Below are 8,440 nucleotides of genomic sequence, written 5' to 3'. Positions count from 1 at the left end.
YATAATTTGAAGACTACATATACGATTATTGCAATATACTTGCAAAATGAATACTTGCTAAATTAGATTAGCCTGCTTGTGTTCTATAACATTACCGCAACACTACGCCCTCAGCCATAGGCTATGGGGCGGATTGATGCCAGTCACACTAAATTAAATCCAACGCAGGTCAAACGTTTTAGATTTAACTCTGTYCTGTCATCTAGTGGTAAAGTGTCTACATACACGCTCACTCTGTTTGCAAGACTCACCAGTGTAATTATAAACAGGCCCTATATACTGTTTTCTCATACACTTACATATGATATAATGGCTACAGCATTACAATATGATACAAAACTAAATTAATGTATTAAAACGACAATTGTATTCATTGGTTGTAATGGGTATGCCAATAATGTATTTTTGGCGTAATGTGGCCATAGGATTATTGTGTCCATYGTACACAATGTCCTACACAGGAATATAAATAACCAATGTTTGTTGAATTATTTATCATGAAGGATTAGGCTCATTTAAAGAAGGTCAAATTCAGAAAGAGAAAAACACAACGGGGAATACACAKCGGTGAATGGCAGCCTTATATTTTTATGATAAAGTATAATAATTTGTTAAAACATTCCACGCTGTCTTCAACAAATAAATAACAGTGATCTTGATGAGCTTGAAGTGTTTGTACATATCCTGCTCGTCCTTATTTGACGTGACGTAAAACGTAGGTCCGTATGACGCCGCATCTCTTTGTTGGTCCAGCGGCAGCTGCGCTCATGTTGTTGTAGCTAGCTACTCTCTCTCTCCGGAAATATTTTTTTCTCTTTCGAAATATTTCGTCTCTTGTTTCGTTGCGGCCTGTACACATCCTCGTATCTAGCGTTTGGTGTCATACCTTGTCACAATATCAAGTTAACCGAGTAATGGACTCAGACGAAGGGTACAATTATGAATTCGACGAGGAGGAAGAGGAATGCAGCGAAGACAGCGCTGAGGAGGATCCCGAAGACGACACTCTGGAAGTGGAGTTGGATGATCCTGTTGTGGCCGGTGGAGAGCGAGATGAATGTGGGGAGACCGGGGGCAGTGGCCTAGGGCCCGGTCAAGACGAGGAGGACTATCGGTTCGAGGTTCTGACTGCTGAACAGATCGATCCTTCAACATATGATCGAGTGTATCAGGGAGGTCAATGATGTCATCCAGGTGAGGTGAAGGAAAGGCCGAGGATGTTGGGTCTCGGTAGGCCGCAAATTGTAAAACGTAAACAGCTAATTAGTTACCAAGTTAGTTTACTGCCCAAACAAACAATCGTAGGTAACGGTAAGCCTCAACGCATGTTAGCTTGTTTGCTAGCTAACGTTACCTAGCTAGTTACAAACAATTAACGTTACCTTAGTTTAGGTACTGTAACTAAGTTACTTAGACTTCAATTTCAACAAACTACTACTGTAACTAACCAGCTAGCTAAATTAACGTTATCTGTCTAGGGAAGCTGCCAACTTTAGTTTAGTCAACTAACGTTAGCTAACGAACCAATAACGTAACGTTATGTCTCTTGAAAACTAGTGCGCCTGGCTCAGCGAGATAAGTGAGTTGTCAGTTCTGCCAAGATGCTGACCCAACTAGCTACAGTAAGATTTTAGTAAAAAATAACTGTTAGACCCAGCCAGAAAACCTAGCTAGTTTGGCTAGTCATCTTTGTCATTCCCCTGTTAGCTAACAACGTAGCTATTACAACACTGTCATCACGTATGTCTTTCTTTTATGGCACCAAAATGGCGAAGTAGCTAACGGTACTGAGCTATCTAGCTGTGCGTGAAATCCTATCAGCCCCCTATGTCCATAGTTTCACCTGGATTATAGCTAGCCCAGCTAGCTAGCTATTCTTACTCCACTGTGTCTGATTTTGAGGCCTGTGCGCCTGAAACAACATGGCCGAACCTTGACTCCCACTTCTGTCAGTCAGTGAGTTTGTCTGCAATGAATTGCAGATTTTTATGAATCCTATTATTAGACACATTTTGAACAATAATAGCCTAGAACGTATTTGTCGTGTAACTGACATGACCGTACTGCTAGTTACCGTTTAGTGTATTCTAATCCAATGCTAAATAGCTAGCTAGTTAAGTGCTGTCTTTTTAAAAGCTATGAAGCTTCCGGAGGCAATATAAATGTGTATTTTTGCTACTCTTCTCTTTAGAACCCTGCAACGATAACAAGAATACTTCTTAGTCACTTCAATTGGGACAAAGAGAAACTGATGGAAAGGTTGTGCGTGACATTGGCTCTTGTAGATTTGTTGTAAAACTCATTGTAAAACAGTGTATCTTCTTGGCTCTATTAGTGCCATCATTGTGTTAGTTAGGGGGGTCTGTTGAATGTCCATGGTCTGGTATTAAATATAAATGACAGCATTACACAAGGAATATGAATTGATCAAATCAATTGCTGTTTACCAATTTCACTGCAGACCCTTTTTAGACTCAATTTGCGCTATGTCCAATAGTTAAAAGTCCGAGATCTGGCACAGGTTTCGCCTTTGTCTTGGTGCTCCAGTTTGGCTATTGACTTATTGCCTTTCTATGTAACCATTTGTTATAGCATGACCGAAGACCCTATTCTAGTGAATAATACACTGATGACATGTCTTCTCTCACTAGATATTTTGATGGGAACCTTGACAAATTGTTCTCGGAATGCCATGTCATCAACCCCAGTAAGAAGTCGAGGACACGGCTGATATGAACACGAGGTCTCTGCTCAGGATCTTCCCTGTCAGATTTGCTACCTGAACTACCCAACAAACGGTCAGTACCTTACCCTAAACCCTATCCCTTACCCTGAACCCTGTCCCTTACCCTGAACCCTGTTCCCCTTACCCTGAACCCTGTCCCTTACCCTGAACCCTAGCCGGCTACCCTGCGACACCCTATCGTCTACCCCAGACTCTGTAGTGTAGCTCTGAACTACCCGAACTCGTCATGCCCTACCTGAAGGGAGAATGCACAACGTCCCTATCCACTAGTATACGTCGACATCTGAATAGGTTCAGACATGCCAGTCAGATCTCCTACCTGAACTACCCAAACTCGTCAGTAGCCTACTCGAAGGGAAGACACAACCCCAGACTGAAGGAAACACTTACTCCTAGCCCCTACCTCAGCTACTAGGCACTAGTGTAGATGTGAAAAGATAGGACATGAATAGGGCTGGAATTGCCAGGGACCTCACGATACCAATATCACCATACTTGATACGATATGTATTACGATACAATAACACCATACTGATACGATATGTATTACGATACAATATCACCATACTGATACGATATTATTACGATACAATACCACCATACTGATACGATATGTATTACGATACAATATCACCATACTGATACGATATTTATTTACGAATACAATATCACCATACCGATACGATATGTATTACGATACAACAATACTGATACAATATGTATTACGATACAATATCACCATACTGAACGATATGTATTACGATACAATATCACCATACCGATACGATATGTATTACGATACAATATCACCATACTGTACGATATGTATAGATACAATAATTACCATACTGATACGATATGATCACGATAAAATTAATCCCTACCTGATGACGATATGTACTTACGACACCAATATCACCATAACTGATGTACGATATGTATTACGATACAATATCACCGATACAATATGTCATTCCGATACAATATCACCATACTGATACGATATATACGATACAATATCACCATACGATACGATATGTATTACGATACAAATTACTGATACAATATGTATTACGATACAATATCACCCATACTGATACGATATGGTATTACGATACAATATCACCATACCGATACGATATGTATTACGATACAATATCACCATACTGGTACGATATGTATTATGATACAATTATTACCATACTGATACGATATGTATCACGATACAATTATCACCATACTGATACGATATGTATTACGACACAATATCACCATACTGATACGATATGTATTACGACCACTAATATCACCGATACGAATGTATTCACGATAACAAATCACCATACTGATACGATATGTATCACGATACAATATCACCATACTGATACGATATGTATCACGATACAATATCACCATACTGACTACGATATGTATTGCGATTCAATACTGCTATTTCATATTAACACATTACACTATATGTCTGCTACAGAGGGAAGAGCGCAGGAGAAGAAACTAGTTTTGATCAGTCATAGAAATAAAGTGCTGAAAACGTGTTGGCTCACTATTTTTAAATAAAACTAGCTATAGGATGAATAATACCTGAGATTTGGTGCGGGTACAAGCCGATTAGTCCGAGCTAACACTACTAGCAAAAAATATATCTATATAGTCAAAGTATCGATATAATATTGTATGATGTAACTGTATAGATCCCCCCCCCATCACTAGGACATGCCCTGTCAGATCTTCTAGCTGAAACTACCCAAACTCAGTCAGTCAGTATTATGGAAAGGAGACACACCCCTAGCCTCTACATCCGCATACCCCTCTAGCCTCACCCATACCCCCTAGCCTCTAACCCATACCCCCCTAAGCTCTTCCAACCCATACCCCCTGGCCTCTAACCCATACCCCCTGCCTCTAACCCATACCCCCTGCCTCTAACCCATACCCCCTGGCTCTAACCCATACCCGCCTCTACCTACCCCACCTAACCCTTACCCCCTAGCCCTCTAACCCATACCCCCTAGCCTCTAACCCATACCCCTAGCCTCTAACCCATACCCCCTAGCCTCTAACCCATACCCCTAGCCTCTAACCATACCCCCTAGCTCTAACCCATACCCCCTAGCCTCTAAACACCATACCCCCTAGCCTCTAACCCATACCCCCTAGCCTCTAACCCATACCCCCTAACGCCTCTAACCCATCACCTAGCTCTAACCCATAGCCCCTAGCCTCTAACCCAGACCTCCCTACCTCTAACCCATACCCCCTAGCCTCATAACCCATACCACCCCTGAGCCTCTAACCCATACCCCCTAGCCTCTAACCCATACCCTCCTGCCTCTAACCCATACCCCTAGCCTCTAACCCATACCCCCTAGCCTTCTAACCCCATACCCCCTGCCTCTAACCCATACCCCTAGCCTCTAACCCATACCCCCTGACCTCTTAACCCATACCCCCTAGCCTCTAACCCATACCCCCTAGCCTCTAACCCATACCCCCTAGCCTCTAACCCATTACCTTCCTAGCCTCTAACCCATACCCCCTGCTCTAACCCATACCGCCTCTAACCCATACCCCCCTAGCCTCTATACCCCCACTAACCCTCTCTTACCCACTAACCCCTTCACCCCCTCACCACTCTTAACCCATTACCCCCTAGCCTCTAACCCCATACCCCCTAGCCTCTAACCCCTACCCACTACCCTTACCCCCTAGCCTCTATGACTGAATCTTCATCTCTCTCCAACAGTACTTCACTGGCCTGGAGTGTGGACACAAGTTCTGCATGCAGTGGTGGGGGACTACTTGACTACCAAAATCATCGAGGAGGGGATGGGACAGGTAGAGCATCACAAACACCTTTTTGTTTAACCAGGAAAAGACCCTTACGGTAAGAAACCCTTGGTGGGCGGGGCCTGGCAAGAGGTCAGCAGGAAGTAGTCAAGAAGAAAGCAATGCAATAGCACAGACAAAACGTTAAAATAATACCTTTGACCTTTGGCTTCTTCATACATACATTCATACACACAGCAGGTATGTATGTATCGTTACATATGGACTGTAAACTCTTACTCTGACTCCATTGGGCCTGGACTCATTGGGCTTTTGTTGAGATGTGAAAAATCTCACCATGTTTCCTTTCTCTTTCTTAAAAAAAAAAAAAGACAATTTCCTGCCCTGCTCACAGCTGTGATATATTGGTGGACGACAACACAGTCATGTAAGTGTTACGTCAGTGTCGCTTTACATTCCACAGCAGGTAGACTAGCGGTTAGAGCATTAGGACAGTAACTGAAAGGTTGCTGGTTCGAAATACCCGCGCCGTCAAGATGAACAATCTGTCTGTGCCCTTGAGCAAGACACGTAACCCTGATTTGCTCCAGGGGCTCCTTACTACTATGTCTGCCCCTGTAAAACAACACATTTCACTGCATCTATCRGCTCTGTGACAGTAAAGCCTTTCATTTATTATTATTACGTTTCAGCATTACATACACGCTGCTTGCTCTACACGCTGCTTGCTCTACACGCTGCTTGCTCTACACGCTGCTTGCTCTACACGCTGCTTGCTCTACACGCTGCTTGTTCCACACGCTGCTTGTTCTGTGAGAGTTGGAGATGTAGAGTAGCAGATGAGTTTATAAATCTTTTTTTTTTTGTATTTGTTCAAATCCACTACATTTTAATTAGCATTTCAATAAACCAAATGATTTTCCTGTAGGAGACTGATCACAGAGTCCAAGGTGAAGTTGAAGTACCAACACTTGATTACCAATAGTTTTGTAGAGGTAAGATGTGTAATGTTCTTTATTGATTATATATATATATATATATATATATATATATATATATATATATATATATATATATATATATATATATACAGCAACTGTGTTTTATATGGAGATGTCTGTACTCTAAAATACAATGTAGTAATTATCCATGAAAGCCCCACTGTGAGAATATTTCATGTGTTCTTCAGATGTTAGATAATCTTGCTTGTTTTGGAGAAGAGGATTGGCATGTATTCCTTCTGCTTGTATCCCCTCTTCTTATGCTCCTGTCCTCTCGTCCTCAGTGCAATCGACTGTTAAAATGGTGCGCGCCAGACTGCACCACGTATCAAAGTCAGTACCCAGATGCTTAAGCCTGTGAGATGCACATGTGGCCGGCAGTTCTGTAAGAGACAGCCATACTAGACTACATTCCCTGCTTATTGTTTTTTTGTACATCACACGTCTCTGCATGTTAAAAGGACCATCTACCACTATACTCACACAGAGAAGTCTTGATTTATTAACACACGGTAAAAGATTGAACAACAACTCCCCAAAACCCATGTAGATCTCGCAGTTGTCACACAAATATAATCCTAAAAAAAACATTGATTTTTTTTTGACATGTGGATCTTTCTATTTCCAATCATTGAGCTTCAATTGGTGAGAACTGCATGATCCTGTCAAGTTAAGGTATGTCACAACTGAGTCTAAATTCAACCCTCCCTGTCAGGGGTAATGAATATGGTCAACCCAGTCCACAAAAACAACTTTAACCCTTACCCATATACATTTCATGTACTTAGATCTGACAGGATAGGTGGTGGCTGCTTCACCTTGTCCCTGACGGATAGTGGTGTAGCTCACCTGTCCCTGCGGATAGGTGGTGTGCTGCTTCACCTTGTCCCCGACGATAGGTTTGTGCAGTGTCACCTTGTCCCTGACGGGGATAGTGTGGCAGCTTCACCTTGTCCCCTGCGATAAGGTGGTGGCAGCTTCACCTTGTCCCCTGACGATAGGTGTGTGTAGCTTCACCTTTCCCTCCGACGTGTGATAGGGTGTGGCAGCTTCACCTTGTCCCCTGACCGATAGGTGTGCAGGCTTCCCTTGTCCCCTGACGCGACTAGGGGTTGGCAGTTCACTTCCCCTGACGGGATAGTGTGCGCTTGCACCTCCCCGCGATAGGTGGCTGCTTCACCTTGTCCCCCGCGCTTGGTGTTTTAGGTGGTGTTGTGTAGCTTCACCTTGTCCCCTGACGGATAGTTGTGGCAGCTTCACCTTGTCCCCTGACGACATAGGTGTGGCAGCTTCACCTTGTCCCCTGACGGAATGTGGTGCTGCTTCACCTCGTTCCCCCGCGGAAGTCGTGCTGCTTCACCCTTGTCCCCCGCGGATAGGTGTCTGTGTGCGCTTCACCTTGTCCCCTGACGAAGGGTGTGCTGCTTCACCTTGTCCCCCGGCGATAGGTCGGTGGTGGTGGTGCTTTCACCTTTCCCCGACCAGGATAGGTAGGTGGTAGCTCACTTTTCCCTGACGGATAGGGTACGTGTGTGGCTGCTTCACTTGCCATCTTAGTTGCCTCGTCCTGTCCCGCGGGATAGGGGGTGCTGGCGTTCAACCTCTTCCCCCGGGATAGTGTAGGTGGTTGCTAGCTTCACCTTGTCCCCCGACGGATTAGCGGGCTGTCGTGGTGCTTCAGCCTTGTCCCCCACGGTGATAGTGGTCTGCTTCACTCTTTTCCTCCTACTTCCCTAGATCGTCTCCCCCTTTTTACGTGGGATAGGTTGAGCTCTCACCTTGTCACCCCGACGAGATAAGTGGTTGAGACTAGCCCACTTTCACCTTTCCTCCTGGGCATGCCCATGGTATATTCAAGATGGTGTTAGCGTGCACTCCTTATTGTGTC

At 43.9% G+C, this 8,440-nt stretch overlaps 1 pseudogene; it reads left to right on the top strand.

The window, feature by feature from the left end:
* The first annotated feature begins 813 nt into the window (after positions 1 to 813).
* LOC112079226 (E3 ubiquitin-protein ligase arih1-like) overlaps positions 814 to 8,440 on the top strand; it is a 16,202-nt pseudogene continuing 8,575 nt past the window's right edge.

This window comes from Salvelinus sp. IW2-2015, unplaced genomic scaffold (genome assembly GCF_002910315.2).
Source record: "Salvelinus sp. IW2-2015 unplaced genomic scaffold, ASM291031v2 Un_scaffold7285, whole genome shotgun sequence".
Classification (NCBI taxonomy): Eukaryota; Metazoa; Chordata; class Actinopteri; order Salmoniformes; family Salmonidae; genus Salvelinus; species Salvelinus sp. IW2-2015.
This window is presented reverse-complemented; position numbering and strand designations above follow the sequence as displayed.